Source organism: Mesitornis unicolor, unplaced genomic scaffold, assembly GCF_000695765.1.
Source record: "Mesitornis unicolor isolate BGI_N332 unplaced genomic scaffold, ASM69576v1 scaffold4349, whole genome shotgun sequence".
In the NCBI taxonomy this organism is placed as follows: Eukaryota; Metazoa; Chordata; class Aves; order Mesitornithiformes; family Mesitornithidae; genus Mesitornis; species Mesitornis unicolor.
The window spans coordinates 43,209-60,582 of NW_010207851.1; the positions used below are offsets into that span (position 1 = coordinate 43,209).

Below are 17,374 nucleotides of genomic sequence, written 5' to 3' on the forward strand. Positions count from 1 at the left end.
TGGTTGTGGGGGAAGCATAACGACCAGGGATGAAGAAATGGCTGAGGTGCTTAATGCTTCCTTGTCTCAGTCTTTAGTAGGAAAACCAGTAGTACCCTGGTTACCCAGCCCCTTGAATGGGAAGACAGGGATGGGAAGCACAATGAAGCCCCTGTAATCCATGAGGAGATTGTTAGTGACCTGCTACACCACTTAGATACACACAAGTCTATGGGGCCAGATGGAGTCCACCCCAGTGCTCTGAGAGAGCTGGCAGAAGTGCTCACCAGGCCACTTTCCTTCATTTACCAGCGGTCCTGGCTAACAGGGGAGGTCCCAGTCAACTGGAACTTCACGAATGTGACACCCATCTACAAGAAAGGCCGGAAGGAGGACCCGGGGAACTACAGACCTGTCAGTCTGACCTTCGTGCCAGGGACGGTTATGGAACAAACCATCTTGAGTGCTATCACGTGGCAGGACAATCAGGAGATCAGGCCCAGTCAGCAAGGGTTCAGGAAGGGCAGGTCCTGCTTGAATAATCTTATCTCCTTGAATGACGAGGTGACGTGCTTGGTGGATGAGGGAAAGGCTGTGGATGTCGTCTACCTGGACTTTAGTATGGTCTTTGGCACCGTCTCCCATAGCATCCTCCTGGAGAAGCTGGCTGGGCATGGCTTGGATGGGCATACGCTTCACTGGGTAAAACACTGGCTGGATGGCTGGGCCCCAAAAGTTGTGGTGAATGGAGTTAAATCCAGCTGGCAGCTGGTCACAAGTGGTGTTCCCCAGGGCTCAGTGTTGGGACCAGTTCTGTTTAATGTCTTTATCACTGACATGGACAAGGGAATCAAGTGTACCCTCAGTAAGATTGCAGATGACACTAAGTTGGGAGGGAGTGTTGATCTGTCTGAGGGTAGACAGGCGCTACAGAGGGACTTGGACATGCTGGACCGATGGGCTGAGGCCAACTGCATGAGGTTCAACAAGGCCAAATGCTGAGTCCTGCATTTGGGTCACAACAACCCCATTCAACACTACAGGCTTGGGAAGGAGCCTGGAGGAGATGGACTTGAGGGTTTTGATTGACAGTCAGCTGAATATGAGCCAGCAGTGTGCTCAGGTGGCCAAGAAGGCCAATGGCATCCTGGCCTGATAGTGTGGCCAGCAGGACTGGGGAAGTGACCCTTTCCCTGTACTTGACACTGGTGAGGCTGTACCTTGAATACTGTATTCAGTTTTGGGCCCCTCACTACAAGAGAGATGTTGAGGTGCTGGAGCGTGTCCAGAGAAGGGCAACAAAGCTGGTGAACGGTCTGGAGCACAAGTCTTATGAGAAGCAGCTGAAGGAGCTGGAGTTGCTAAATCTGGAGAAAAGGAGACTGAGGGCAAACTGTGTTGCCCTCTACCCCTGCCTGAAAGGAGGTCATAGTGAGGTGGGGGCCAGTCTCTTTTCCCTGGTAGCTAGTGATAGGACAAGGGGAAACAGGCTCAAGTTGTACCAGAGTAGGTTTAGGTTGGATATCAGGAGGAATTTCTTTACTGAAAGGGTTGCCAAGCATTGGAACAGGCTGCCCAGGGTGGTGGTTGAGTTGCCATCCTTGGAGGTCTATTAAAAGATGAGTAGATGTCAGGCTTAGGGACATGGTCTAGTAGCAGACTTTCTAGGGCTGGATCAACAGTTGGACTCGATGATCTTAAAGGTCTTTTCCAACGGGAACAATTCTATGATTCTAAAAGGTACAAGGAAATTAATTTATCTACATTTCTTGTTGCCAGTTGGGCATTTGGATGATGAGCCATGCTAGGAATAATTATGTAAAAATAAAATAAGCTCCTGAAAGGTGTAGTGTGGATTAACAGTGAAAAGCAGCAAGCAGTGGTAAGTTAGAGCTGCTAACATGTCATGTTGCTTTCCAATTGAAAATTGAAATTCAACTTCTCAGGATCCTTGGTGAATCATTGTATACCTTTTGTTACCAAGAAACTTCTTCTGATATTAATTATGTATGAAATAGAGAGCCAATATGGTATAGGTTAGGGACCCAATCCAGGGCCAATTGAAATTAACATAGACTGTTCTCAAAAACTTTTGGATCAGAGCCTGTATATACTGCATAACTCCAGATGTCATTATCTGTGTTGAAATATATGTATGAAATGAAAATGAATCATATAGCAAGGTTTTGATTATGTTGAGTATTTTTCTCATAAACAAGATTGTTATGTTCTTTGCATTAACTGCCTTTAAAAATAATGAAAATGAATGAAAAAAGGATAATAGAAATACGTATAGCACACCTTTTCAAGGGTTCACTACCTTCAAAGCTCCTGTTCAAGGTAAATGAGTAACAGTAGAAATACCACTTTTGGTGCTACAGAAAATTGATTTTAAAGGAAGAAAAAGATAGAAGAATGTTTCACTTTGTGAACAATTCCATAACCAAGCTTGTACAACATCTGAAAGGCCTTCCTTACTGCCTCCTTTTTTGAAGATCTATTTCCTTTGATTAATGGTGGACAATTTGCATACAAGTTTTAAAGTTTTTATCAAACACTTCCTAAAATGATAATCCAACTGAAAATTAAACTCCTGTGGTCTCCAAGAGTGAGTTTATGGTATCTTTCTACATTGGGCTTTGTCTTGATTGGAAAGATTCATACTGTACATTGATTTGCTCAAAGCTTACTTAGGTGTATTTAACAAACATTGTGCAAATGATGACAAATTATGTCTCCAAGTAAAATATCGTATTATCTTGGATTAATGAAATGATCTAGTCTTTTCCTAAAGAGGGAAAAACATTTCCTCAAACCACCAACACATATGGTCAAAGAGACTAGTACTGGGAACAATAATATTTTCTCCCAAGGAAGTATTGTTGAACTCTTTGTGTGGTCTGCGTCTTTTAACAATGTTCAGATGCTACACTGCAGTCTGTATTCCTACTAAAGCAGTAAAGGTTGTGAGAAGTCACTGGGGAATGTGACATATTTAATTTGGGGTTTTTTAAATGAACTATTTCTCCATATTTGCCCAAGTGGAATATTTTTTTATTTAAGAAATGTAGTTTGGCAGTCTCATATGCATCTGACGGATCCTGGAGTCCCCACTTCATCCTCAGGTTGACAAAGATTTTATTATTCCAGAATTAGTTTTCTGGCAAAAACAATGTTTACGAGTTATGCAAGTAAAAGCATGTGCAGGAAATGCCTTCTGCCACCATGTGTGTCAATGACACAGCTTTAGTAGAAGTGGAGTTTGTGTTCAAAGCCTGTTTTTATTTTATGATTAATAAAGAAAAGTGATTTTTTTTTTTAAATTCTTCAGAGTGTATACTTTTTTCTTTATAGGTTTTGCAGGTATTTTAGGACTGATGTTTGTTTCTTCTAATCCTTCTTTTACTCAAATGGTGACCAGATTTGTTCTTGCTTGGAATAGTGGTTATCACACTACCCAGGCTGTCACACCTGGCCTCCATTTGCCTCTCATACCAGAAATGTATTTATTATTGCTAAGTGTACTGCCTGCTGCTTTCTTCTCTTGTATGCTTCATTATGACGGATTTGAATTCAGTTTCATTTGGAGGGACCTACACAAAGTCAAAACAAGGTTAATGACTTACACAAAGTGAATTACAAATAAGATTAGAATTTATGAGTTCCTGCTTCAAAACCTTTACCCCAAGCACTAAACAATCCTGAAAACTTCCGATTACATTTTCTTCTTTACGTAGATTCGTGATGCATATTCATGGCATACTGGCAACCGAAGGATTTTATGGTGATCATTGCTTGTAAATACAGGATTGTCAATATAAAAATCAGCTTTATATTTATACCCATTGTTTCTACAGTAAATATACGTATTTCTGAGAGCAATAAGATAACCAGAGAAGAAAATGTTTAACAGACTAAGTGGGAATAGTGCGAAGACATTATGAGAAAACTTGTCACCTCAGGCATGTGTGTCTATATCCTTTGCTTTTTCATCTGTATAGGATCAGCTTCTTTCTGCATGGTCTTGTCCAAAGAGGAAGATGTCTGCAGAAAAGGAAAATGTTTCTTCAGTTGATGAAACTACTAGGTTAAATTTCCCAAAGATCATTTATACATATAAAGTAGCTAGATTGCTTTACTTAATTGAGATATTATATGCATTTGCCATGATACAGAAGTGCAAAGCTGCATGTAGGAATTTACAATCTGAGTTGCATATAGAGTCAACTGTCACAGAATCACAGAATCGCTCGGTTGGAAAAGCCCTCTGAGATCATCATGTCCAACCGTTCCTGTCTACCCCCTAAACCATATCCCTAAGTACCTACTCTACCCTCTCTTTAAATACATCCAGGGATGGTGACTCCACCACCTCCCTGGGCAGCCTGTTCCAGCTTCTGACGACCCTCTCAGTAAAGAACTTCCTCCTTATCTCTGACCTGAACCTCCCTTGGCACAGCTTGGTGCCGTTTCCCCTTGTTCTATCCCCCATCACCTGGGAGAAGAGACCAGCACCCACCTCTCTACAACCTCCCTTCTCCTTTTAGGGAAGAGCATTTTGCAGAGCAGAGAGCTTCTGATGTTTTCAGCTTCAAATCCTAATTTATAGTGGAAAAAGTATTTAAAAATTTTATTCTATTCTAAGCAAAGCTGAATACAAGTGGACCTTGGTTGGACTTTAGAAGCATTTTAATTCTAATTGAATTTTTTAACTTCAGACAGAAGAACATGTTCTCTTAATACAACTGCTTATGAACAGTTTTGTGTGAGTAGTCTAATTGTTTTGGTAGTAGAAGTCAGTTGTCACTATTCAAGACCTTTGCTCTGAAAAAGCAGTTTTTAGGATAATTAACTAATTTTTTTCTGTATAGCATACTTATCTCTGATGTTCAGTATGTTTAATGTTTGGTTTCTGTGTTACTAATAGGGTGTCAAAATCAGGAAACTGATTTTGTGTTGAACTGTTACGACAGCTCCTGAAACCTCTTCATCCTCACTAGTTCAGTGAAAGAGGTGAAAAATAATGATGGACTTTTGGTCCATGAGATTGAGTACTCAGGTGTGGAAAACTTCAGATTACAAAAACTTAACAGTAAAACTCAAGTCTGGGAAAAGCAGGTAACATAATCTAGAATTAAGTTCTGTAACTTTCAAGGAAAAACAAAGGTAGTATTTAATAAAATTAATTTTAAAAAGTAGCATAAACAGTCAATTAAAAATCCTTTTTAAGTAGAAAATGTAAAAAGTAAGCAAACGTACCATATGTAGTACCATAGCCATGCTAGAAGTTTAGGAAATAAGGTGGAGAAGGAAGGCCTAACTTTGAGAGAGAATAAGGAATCCATTTAAAAAGAGCACAAATAGTTAATAAAAATTGAAAATACTGCTACAGAAAGGAAAACAAGGTAAAGTGTGACACACTAGGGGAACTAAATTTACAACTGAAATAAGCTGCAGAATAGAAAATTACTATTACAGCAGTTAGCATACAAGGATGTGCAGAGAAAGAAAGTGGACTTTCTTGAAGGAGTTTTTACTTGCTAATACTGACAGGTAAAATTTATATTTCTGAACAGGTGATTTCTTAATTACAGAATGCTAGATATGTTCAAATTACTTAGTCCAGAACAGGATTCTCTCTGTCTTCTCCCTAAAGCAGTGTTTATAGGAGGATATGGTACTTCTTTATGCCATTGGACATAACATTGAACAGGTTACTCAATGCTGAGTTTTCTGCAGTTCAGTAGTTAAGTAATCCAATACTAGGAGGGTGGTCTTGGCTGGCAAAGCTGGTCATACGAGCAAGCAAAGAGCCTGATACGGCCTGAAATATTAATGCTACAAGCAGCAAGGAATGAGGGCATATGTGCAGAATCGGGCCCTCCAGGAAAACTATTCTCTTATATGGGCAAATATTTGCCAACCCTCTTCATTAGATCGTGGAATCTTTTATCCCTAGGGCCAAGGAAACAATTTTATAGCCTCTTTGTTTTCTACTGTCCTTTTTTGAGCATATTCCTTTGACTGTGCAGTGTTTCATTCAAGAGAAACAGTTTTGCATTTCCAGTTTCATAATACTAAGTCAGTTACAAAGCAGCAACACGTTCAAGGAATAACTTAATTCATTTGCAGAAGTAACAATCTGTTACTGGTTTAATCTGTCTGGTTTAGAGTGTGTCAGGAGAACATCTGTATTTACTTTCATTTGTTGTTTTTTAATCCACCTCCTGACACATATTTTGTTTAAAACTTACTAAAAATGAGCTATTTCTTATTAGAGGTAGAATCTAATTTGCAGTATCTTTACTAAAGAGAGAGAAAGGAAGTATTCTAGGAAGAATACAGTCTGATAGTAACCAGACCTGAACTCATTCTCTTACCTGCTATAACACAGAAGGAATGGATCAATAAGATCTTAAAAGTAGTAAGTGCCTCAAAGATAGAGAGAGCTCAGACTGAACTGGAAGCAGTAGCAGATATTTTCTGTTTATATTCTGCATACAAATAAAAGTGACTCTAACTCTCATACTTAGATTTTGACCCGATTCATTGTGAGGACTGGGTTAATAACTAGATAAACACTGGATTAAAATGATATGCTGCATTGTTGCTTCCTAAAGTTAAGGTATGAAATCAGTGCAGCTAATATTTTTTTCCAGTTGTCTTACAAATTGTCTTACTTTTCAGTAAGTTTTTGTTGCTTGAGTACTTGAGATGTGTTCTGAGAAGTCTGTTACTACTTCCTGCCTGTTATGTTGCAGCTTTTCCACAGACCATAATACAAGCCACATCAATACAGTCATACAGCTATTCTTTTTAACCCCAAATCTTCTCAGGATACATTATCCATAAACTTTGTCTGTCTCAGTATTGTTAATATCCTTATATGACTGTTCCTCTTCTGTCAGCCCTAAGCTTTTGGACTTAGACTTCTGAAAAGCCCATAAATATTTCTTGAAGGTACCATCCAGCATGTGGTCTTTGGCCTTTCCAAGCATTCTAAGAATGTTGTCGAATGGCTGTATTTCTCTATTAGTTATAATTTGAGCATCATTGTTTTTTCTGACTATACTATTTTGGATCATACTTTCGACTCATTCAATGATGTAAGTTGAAAGACAGTTTATTATTTAAAGTTAAGTCACCATGTGTTCTTTAAGTATCAGAAGGGATACCACATGTTTACTAAATGAGGTCATGTAGGAATTTCAGAGCATTTTTTTATATGAAAACATCTAAAATCAAAACCTCATATTTACCCTGATAAAATATATTAATTTTACCCATAAGGAATATAATGGCTAAAACAGTTTTTTATTTGTCCAGTGCAGGGCACGTCTAGCAAAGGTGTACTATCTTTCAGCTTGAACTAATGTGTAAAGTATTTTTCTCTTGGGAGAGAGTATTAAGAAATAAGTCTGAAAACAATAAAGAATAAGGCAGTAATTGAGGCATTGTAGACTAATATTAGAAAACAATATGTCAGTGTTGATGATAATTGAAAACATGTACTCTAATATATGTCAGTGGATCCTGAAACTGAGTTGCTGGGATGCTAATTAGTTTCATGGTTGTTTGGTGGATTTGTATCATAAAGAAATAAAGAAACCAGAAAACGTGAAGGGAGGAATGTGCAGAAGTCTTGTAATCAGAAATGGATATTCACTTGCATTAATAAACAAAAAAGAAATCTTTCTCGTCTTTAAAGATAAACTATTGGTTCTCAGTGCTTCTAGAGATTTTAAAAGCCGTCCAGTGCCTTTATATTCCTTTACAAAGAGTAAAGCTTGAAGTACAGCAATGCTACACGTTTTGGGGTTTGTTTCTTTGCTTTTCAGATGATGTACTTTGGCTCAGTTCTGTGCTGTGCAGGGTTGTCTAGTCAAGAACACTTCTGGATTTGGGAAAGCCCTTGGTGTGATTGGGGTGTCAGAGACTTAGGAGCAAGCAGCAGTAAGAGTACTGAAATCCCCACCAGAAGTGCTTGCACAGATGTCTGTAGCCATGGCTCTGGGTGGTACAGTGGGTATGCACACGTCTCACACAGTATACTTGCTCAGTTCAGAGCATCCTTGTTAAGTGTTATTAACTTTAATTTAGTTTTGATGCTAATTCTCTAGGGACTACTTTGTATCTGATACCATGGAGGCCAACAGAAATTTTCAAAGGTTGAGGTTGAAATTTGTAAGAGAGAAGAGGGAAAGGTACTGCTTCTTTGCCAGTTTGTCATTTAGATTGTGGCAGTCTTTTAATGCGCCTGCAGGCATTTTGCCTGCTTTGATTCTGTGTAGGCAAAACATGTTTGGAAACTGGTGAGTGCATCCACACAACTCTCTTCCACTCATAAGAAAGAGTGGCTTTGAGGGCTGTTCTAGCTCTGTTTCTTACAAGCTGTCATCCCAAAATGTTCTAGCAATATATTTTTGGAAATTACTTAAATTAGGTTAAAATTTCCTATACCTATTATATTTCTATTTCTTCATATGAAAAGGAAAACAGCATTAAAAGTAAACAGTCCTTTCTTGCTCAATGATCTGTTTATTCTTTGAGTATGAAACACAATGTAATATTTTGTTTAGGATCTAAATCATTTAATTTTGCAGGTCTTACCATTGCAAAAGGAATTGAAATCTCTGACCTTCCTCAGCTTGTAGCTGCATTTCACAGTCTGGTTAGTTTGACAGTAGCAGCTCCTACCTGTATTGCCAAGTATGTGATTGAGTATCTACACCTTGATGTGGCGTATTTGGGCACTATATTGGAGTGTGGCTTTCAGTGCTTCTTTAGCGCCTTATGGAAAGCTGCTGGGTACTCTTTACTCTGTCATATAAAATTTAGGAAGAAGTTCACTAGAGGCGTTTTTTTGTTTTACTCAAAATACAATTGAATCCTAGGAGGGGTTGGGGGCTAATTCTCTTTATGAAGGGAGGGAAGTAACCTTACACAACTCAGCCTAACAAATTTGGTAGGACTGGAACACAAGCAGGAGGTGATTACTGACTTTGGCTTTTGTGTTGAGTTGAAGATGTGGTGATGTTGGTCTCAGGGATTTATTTTTCTGGATTTGCTAGAGAATGTTTAATTAGAGTCCAACTTAGATTCCATAGAGCCTTACTCCTAAGACTCTGATGTGAACAACTAGTGGCTAGAGGAATTGTAGTAAGAGATCTTTCAGGTCCCTATGCATCCTGCTGTGATGATATACAGATATTGAATAATTACTGTGTCTTATTTGCTACAAAAAAGCAATCATATAGGAAACTGCTTTTGTTTTCCCATAATTAACCAGGCTGAAATAGGAGGAGTCATGGAGTATGACAGGAACTGGAGCATTTGCATTTCTGAAAATTCCTTCCAAAAAAATGCCTAAGTTTTTGTCTTGTATCTGCAATAGGTGGATTAAATTAATTAAGTTAAATTAATTTTCAAGGAGACTAGTGTCTTTAGGATTTTGGGGTTTGTTTTTTTTATTGCCTGTCTTAATTTCCAGTGCTTTAGCATTAAAAATATTTTTGAGCTAAAGTCAATAAAGCATTAGAGCAACCATGATTGTTTCCAGGTTTGCTGAACTCAGCACCATTTCTACCTGGGCACCAGGAGATGAATGCTGGCTTGCTGACAGCATCTATGGCTGATACACAGCTACGGTATGATAATTTTTATATTGGATCCAAGCTACACACCTGGATTAGTATGCAGTCCTGGTGTTACAGGACTCCTCCTCAATTACGGTAATAGTATCAAGAGAACAGTTCTTGAACCTCTTCATTGCAAATAAAGGTAAGGTTTTTGCACGCACATCCAGCATTTGCTGAATTTGCTGCAATGCAGTCTTGCACATTAACTGAAAAATTTGGCATATATTATGAGGAGTCAACAAAGCACTCTGCAGAATGTTTATCTAGCCCTATAGAAATTCTGTAACAAGTCTGCGAGACCCTGCAGGATCCCACAATCCACACTGCAGAGATCCAAAACATTTTAGCCATCAGCAGTGCTGTAAAATAAGCTGTGGATGTTCACCTAGACAGAGGTATATGTAAACCTAGCCATTGCTGTAACTGTGGACTAGTTTTGGAAAGAAATAAGAGATTAAGGGTCTTATCCTGTAAAATAACAAATTATTTCAGCTGCCATTTTGCCTGTATAATCTTTCAGCAGAAATTCTAACAGTATTTGCTTACGTGACCAAGCCCAATAACGATCATAGGTAACAATTTTCCGCTCACTGCGTGCTTGAATGAACTTTTATTTGCTTTTGTTTCACTTGTTGAATATTTTAGGAATTATATTGTTTTTTTGAAATACTTCTTTTTTTTCCCTCTTATGTGGTGTTTACTAAATTGCAGGGGCTGACAATGACAGCGGTAGGTGGACCTGACATCCCTGCTGCTAAAATACCAAGCAGTTATTCTGGCTGAGTCCTGTGTGCAAAAGGATTTCTTGACAACAGTTTTGAAGATTGAGGGTGCCTTGATTGGTTCCTCTGGATTAAGCTATCTTGTCATGCGTTGCATGTGTGGTAAGGAGATACCCCTACTTTGTCCTGTCTTTCATGTGAGATCTAGAGCATCTGCTTTGGAAACTTTTAGAAATAAGATATTGTAGGAGACTTGGTAAGTGGACTGGCTCCCTGACAGATTTTTTTTTTTTCCTCATGATGCTAGTAAATAATAAAAAGTTATGACAACTCGATAGATGTCTGATAGGTTTTCTAGAATTAGGATTTGATGGCACTGGTGAGGCTGCACCTCAAATACTGTGTTCAATTTTGGGCCTCTCACTACAAGAAAGATATTGAGGTGCTGGAGAGTGTCCACAGAAAAGCAACAAAGCTGGTGAAGGGTAGAGAGCACAAGTCTTATGAGAATTGGCTGAGGGAGCTGGGGTGGTTTAGCCTGGAGGAGACTCGGAGGGGACCTTATCACTCTCTACAAGTACCTGAAGGGAGGTTGTAGTCAGGTGGGAGTCGAGCTCTTCTGCCAGGCAACTGGTGACAAGACGAGAGGGCACAGCCTGAAGCTGTGCCAGGGGAGGTTTAGGCAGGATATTAGAAAGTGCTTTCTCACAGAGGGGGTGATCAGGCATTGGAATGGACTGCCCAGGGAGGTGGAGGAGTCGCCATCCCTGAAGGGGTTCAAGGAAAGGCTGGATGTGGCACTTAGTGCCATGGTCTAGCTGATGTGGTAGTGTTAGGTCATAGGCTGGACTAAATGATCTCAGAGGTCTTTTCCAGTCTCAATAATTCTGTGATTCTGTGGTGGAGTCACCATCCCTGGAGGTATTTAAAAGATGGGTAGATGTGATGCTTGCTTAGGGACATGGTTTAGTGGTGGACCCTGCTGTGCTAGGTAACAGTTGGACTTGATGATCTAAAGGTCTTGTCCAACCAAAGCAATTCTTTTCTATTCTAAATTAACTCCTTAAATGCCAAGGACAGCAAAGAAATGAGAATGTCTGGGCTGCACGATGTGGAGATTTATAGAGATATCCAGCCAACTCAAGGACTGCTAGCAGTATATATGTGCTAGGAGAGCCCTTCCCCAATTTTACACTGCTTTTTAGTAGCTCCCTTACCCATAATGCAAGCACTTCCATGTGGCCCTTCACCAAAGAGTGTAAACACACTAACAGTTCAATTCCTAAAAATGGTGGACAGGGCATTGACTGGCACTCACACGTCGACATGGAGATTAAACTTCTGGCCTTGAGAGAGTCGAATCTTACAGATCAGAGTGGTGGTCTTACACTATAAGAGAACTTGCATAGCTCTGCCCAAGTTCTAGCCATTCTGTACATAAGCAGTTCCCAGTGTGCTAAATCTGGCAATTGAACTTTAAAAACAACTAGCAAAAGCAATAATAGCAATGGGATTTACTCGTAAAACCAACAACGTGAGTTAATATTTTATAAAACGCCAAATGGCCTTCACTGAAGGATCTCACCCTGCAACTGATTTTAAGGAAATAGGAAATGTGCTGTTTCATAACAAGCAAGAGGGGAGATATTTCTTAAACAAAGAACATCTTTGTTTTGCTGGAGAAAAATGTTAAGGTGATTTAGAGAAGAGAAGAAAAATTGTTTAAAAATGGCTGAAAAACAAGGTTTTTCTCAAAGGCATATCTGAAAATCTGTTTGAAATGTGTGACTTTTATGCCAAGTGGGATGCTGAAGCTTTCAAGGAAAAAAAAAGTAATGCAATACTGAACTGTTGAACCATTGCTGTATCAGCTTCACAGCTTGTTAAAGTAAACTTTAATGAGCTGAAGAATAATGTAGTTTGCCTTCCCAAACTACATGGGAATTTACAGCACAAGAACTATTTATTTTGGGACTCTCTTAACTGACTCGGAACTGTTGATTTGACCAATATGCTCATTTAATACATTCACATTTAGGCCATGATCAGATCTTTACCAAATGTCATTTTTGGGTGGTTATAGCACAGCATCTACAGCAAGAAGAAAACCTATGGAAATTGTTGGAACTTGTATTGAAGCTAGATTAGATCAAGCTATTGAAATGATAAAGGAGTCTAATTCTGTCATTACCCTGGGTGAGAGTTCAGATACATATTGTTCAATTACACAGTGATAGGCTTTTCAAGCGACCTCAGATCTTGCATAACATTCTGCGTATTTCATTGTTCAGTGTCGCTTTAATCACGTCTAACTCTTGTTTCCACTTCCTTCGAATCTATCCAATTCATGCCTGTTATCTGAATATTAAAGTTGTTAGATACCTCTTCTCTCCTTTCATGCCACCTGTGTTAGCAGTCATTCCTGCCTGGGCTTTGCCCATGAGTGCAGACCTCTGCAATCATGAGTCAACTTCATGTCTAATCATCTCTGTTTCTGTGTATATGCCATGCTGCTTCGGGAGTTGGAGTGTCCTGAGCTTTCCAACAGAGTACCATTCTTCTTTACCTCGATATCTGTTTTGAAAGCCTAAGCCTGCAAAGTCATTTACATGCACACTACCCAAGTGCACATTATTAAAGCGTTGCCCATCTTCCCCTTGACAAGCCTACTCTTCCTGTCTTTGACACTTTTACCCTTGATTTTAAGTGACTCGGGGCACAGGTTTTGCTTTCTTGTCTGTTGCAAACCTAGTGCTAAGTATTAACTGTTATTTTAGTGATGTACAAATATGCAAGAGACTTGAAAATTTGAATTATAGTCATTAAAAATACAATATAAGCTAAAAAAGGTTATAAGAAATGTTTGGTCACAAAACACAAGGTTGTATTTCTTCGAAGTTTGCAGTGAAACTTTTTGTTTAAATATATTCCAAAAGTACAACATTTTTGGGACTTGGTGCCTACTTGTCACCAATAAACCCATTTAATACAGTGTCCTGGATGTACATGACTTTATTGAAAGTTGAGTGGTTCTTGATGTAGTGAATTACAACTACAATTAATGTTATAATTCTAATGAAAAACCTTGGTTAACTAGAAGCATCACACTTGATAATAAAAAATACATCTTGGCAGTACTACAGCCCTCATCCTTTTGTAATGACAGATCATATGGCATTATCAAAGCCCTAGACGTAAGACTACGCTAATCTTAATTTCATCATGTTTACACCATTTGTCATATGCTGGAATTCTGAGGATTTACTCTTGATGTATATTCCAGCTACAATGTCAGTCAGAGCTGCTCTTTATGATTAGACTTTAGTGAACAAAGCCTCACTTCACATCTGTGAACTCTGCTGGGAGGTTTTTTTGTCTTAAAAAATAACGAAGGCCTCTAGCATACAGATAGTGATGGTGGAAAGAAAAAATTTGGGCACGAACCTGAAATGGTTTTTTTTAACCCTTTGAATGCTACTGGTTTATAGTGAAGAAATGTGAGATGAAGTTACTGAAGTTTCTTCACTGGGCCTCCCTCTTTGTGTTAATTCTCATAAAACAAAAATATCTCTTGCTTTTCCTAAAAATGGGTAACTCAGCACTGACAAGATTTATGCAGGGTAACCAGCTATTCAGCCTGAGATTTCTAAAAATCGCAAGCTTTGGCTAACATTCATTTTCAATTTGCAACAATAACAAAAAAGTTTGCGTCATGGTTTCTTAGGAGAGTTTCATTTCTGTAGGATAACTATACGTGGAAAATATTAATGGAAATCAGGAAACATTCAGCTTTCATACATCTCATCCACATGACCGCATAGTCACTGAGTAGAAATGTGCCAGGTAATAATTTTTCTTTCATTATAACAAATCACAAAAAGTTGTAGCATTTTATGAATACATGGAACAAAAGCCTATGGTTCCAACTATGTGGGAGAAAATCATTAAATGAAACCATTCTTGTGCACTGAATTGCCTGTAGCTCTTAAGCACGTGCTATGTAGTGGCTGATCTATTTTGCACCCCTGCTGAAACCTGAGGCGAGGCCTAGCTCTTAGCTTCCCCAGGTTCCAGGCATTAGGAGCACTGTGTCTACCTCCAGTCGTAATCAAGCAGACTTCTCCAGCTGACCCAAGAATACAGTTGGCTTCTTTCAGATGCAGCTGCATGCAGCCCTTAGCCAAATGGATGGGTCATCATGATGAGGGGCCTCTGAAAGGAGAGGGATGTGGAAAAAAAATGGAAAGGACTGCCAAAGTGCCTCCCCCAGCAAAGCAGGCTGCTGTAGAGAGTAATGTTAAGTGCTGTTGTTTTTGTATAGTCACATTAAAAAAAGTCCAACAGAAAACACTCAAAGACCTAGAAATTTGTTATTAGTCAAGATGTTTATATACTCTTCCCCTGAAGACTAAAGAAATTATTTTTAAAAGGGTCAGAGGCTTTATTTGCAGTAAAATAGTGAATTCCAAAGAATGTTTCAGTGTTAAAAACACACAGAGAATCAATGTTCAGGGTGTTAATGATTTACGGTTTTAAATTTCACTTAATTGTCTCTTTTGGATTTTTTTTCCTGCACAAGTCTTAAGTTTGTGAGGATGGTGAATCTTTCCGAATATGTTCCACACTGCATAAATAAGGAAGGCTATAGCAGCTGGCTATCACTTCTCTGAAAATGAATATAATCTGTATCATCAGGAAGAAAGGCAAAAATGGCTCTATAGTACCTCTAGGCCTTCATCCTCCTGAGGCTGCCAGCTAATAAAACCAGAGACTATGTAGGCCACTGCTGACAGGTGGGGATCTGGTAATTTCAACAGCACCTCTCAGATCTTTGTATCACCTTGCTGTGTTTCCTTCATGTAATTCTTTACTGCTTTATCTGTTTTAGAGCTGCTTTGTATCACTAGACCTAGCGTAAAGCATAGGAGTCAAACTATACAATATTGTTCCAAGTAAATATGCAGGTGATAGATCATAAAGGAAAGTTTAAGAATTAAATTTAGTACCTTGGGATATTGAATCTACTACCTCTGAGAGACTGTATCACATTTTTTCAGCTGACAATCTTAAAATGTTTCCTACTCACTGTCTATGCTGTAGACTCAGTCTGGAAAGGTAAGATGCTATATCTGCTTTTCACAGATGTCTGAAATAGGTGTAGCTTCATTACTGAAAATGAGGCTTACCTGCTTGCATTGTTGTATCTGATGTTGTAGGTTTGTCAGCGTTATATTTGCATACGTTTTGGGAACATAGAGACAGCAGGGAGAAGAGGCATTTCTGTATTAGACTGCTTTTATTCCTTTCTGCTCAATGTAGACCTATGGTTGTCTTACACCTGGAGGCTGTTCTCCATGTAATAGTACACTAAATTCTTTTGGCTCATGTGTCCCAGTCACTTGGAGGGCTGTTACAGAAGATACAAAAATGGTACAGCCAGAACATCCTTGCCTTCTCTGGTTGCCAGGCTCTTGGGACGCACAGCCAGCTCTGTAGTTAAAAAGTTTAAGAGGAATCGAAGCTGGAACGTGGCACTGATTTTAATAAGGACTCCAGGAGACTGAGCAGACATACAGACCATGAAGCTTGACTTCAATGGGCAAACTGTGAACAACTTTAAATAACATAAAAAATAAAAAATTGTAGGCACCCGGGCAAGTGTGTTTGGCAGAGGAATCACTGCTGCTTTTGCAGATGTCACATCTCACAAATCCATCGAGGGTTCCTTGAAGGCTTCAACGAGCATGGGGATAACGGTGATCTACTTGATACTGCTGGTGCTACAGCTCTAAACTAAGTCCTATTTCTTTATCAATAGAGTTACTCTAGAAATACATCATTCATGAACCTCATGTGGCTAGAAGTTTTAGGAATTAGCAATTTTTAGAGCTGTGTTTTACCATCTTAACGCAAGGTATGGAATCTCTTGGAGTACTAAAACATTAATCCTGGACCTACAATGAATTGTGTGTAAATGGAGTGCTGCTCGCATGCAGAGCCACAGAACTGAGGAACTGAACAGAATGGAGATTGTAGATTTGGACGTAAGTGAGTAGTGTTGAAATAAACTTCATGTTATAACATAATGGACGTCATCCTCAGATTCCACATATGAGGTCTATTTAGCGACCTCATGTGAGCCTTGCGTAAGACCGCCTCTTAAATCTTAAGAGTATTTATTTTCATGATATCTTACACAGAGAATGCACAAAAATTTTTAAATCGTTTTCATTAGCACATGTAACTGCCAAGATTCGATTCTAGGTTTGAACACCAACAGATGGACCTAATTTTTTGATTCAGATGAAGCAACAAACTGTCATCATTTATTGTATGCTTGATTAATGTGCTTTGGTGTTGTCTTGATAACTTGAAGCACTGGCTTTTCCTTTTATAATAACACATTTTGTAATATATTTCCCTTTTGTCTCAGATACAGACTTGGCTCTGGTCATGGGTGGAAATGACACAGTAAACTCAGCAGCTCAGGAAGAACCCAATTTGATTATCGCTGGCATGCCAAGACTGCAACTCTGAAAAGCCAAAAAAGGTACTAAAATCTAATGACAGAGTTGAGTACAGTGTAAGTTATACGTTAATTTCTCACAGGTAGAGAGAGAAACAAGAAATGCCTTTTCTAAATTGACTTCTCGCAAGACGAACATATCTGGGCACAGCGTTTAACGGGAAATGGCCAGTGCCTATACAGAGAAGGCAGAACTTTGCAGGGGCATAGAAAAAGAAATCCTGGCCACTTCCATAGGACCATACGTACATTGGAACAGCTATGGTATCACACGTTACTTTGCTTGCTTGAATCTACTGTGTTAGTTTTCACGGACTTCAAAAGAATCAAGATTTCTTCTTTCTTATCCCATTATATTTTTTCAATGGATTCTCAGTTTAAAATGAGAAAAATCAGTTAGGTTATACCTATGCTAGAGACTATTCTGCATTTACGAATTTGGCAGTGTAGTTTTGTTGGCAAATTTCCTGGCAGCTGCCTCAGGCATTGATTTTAAACCCGTTCCCCAG

At 38.9% G+C, this 17,374-nt stretch overlaps 1 pseudogene; it reads left to right on the forward strand.

The window, feature by feature from the left end:
• Positions 1-210: 210 nt before the first annotated feature.
• On the forward strand, positions 211-16,131 carry LOC104546788 (annotated as a pseudogene).
• The last annotated feature ends 1,243 nt before the right edge of the window (positions 16,132-17,374 follow it).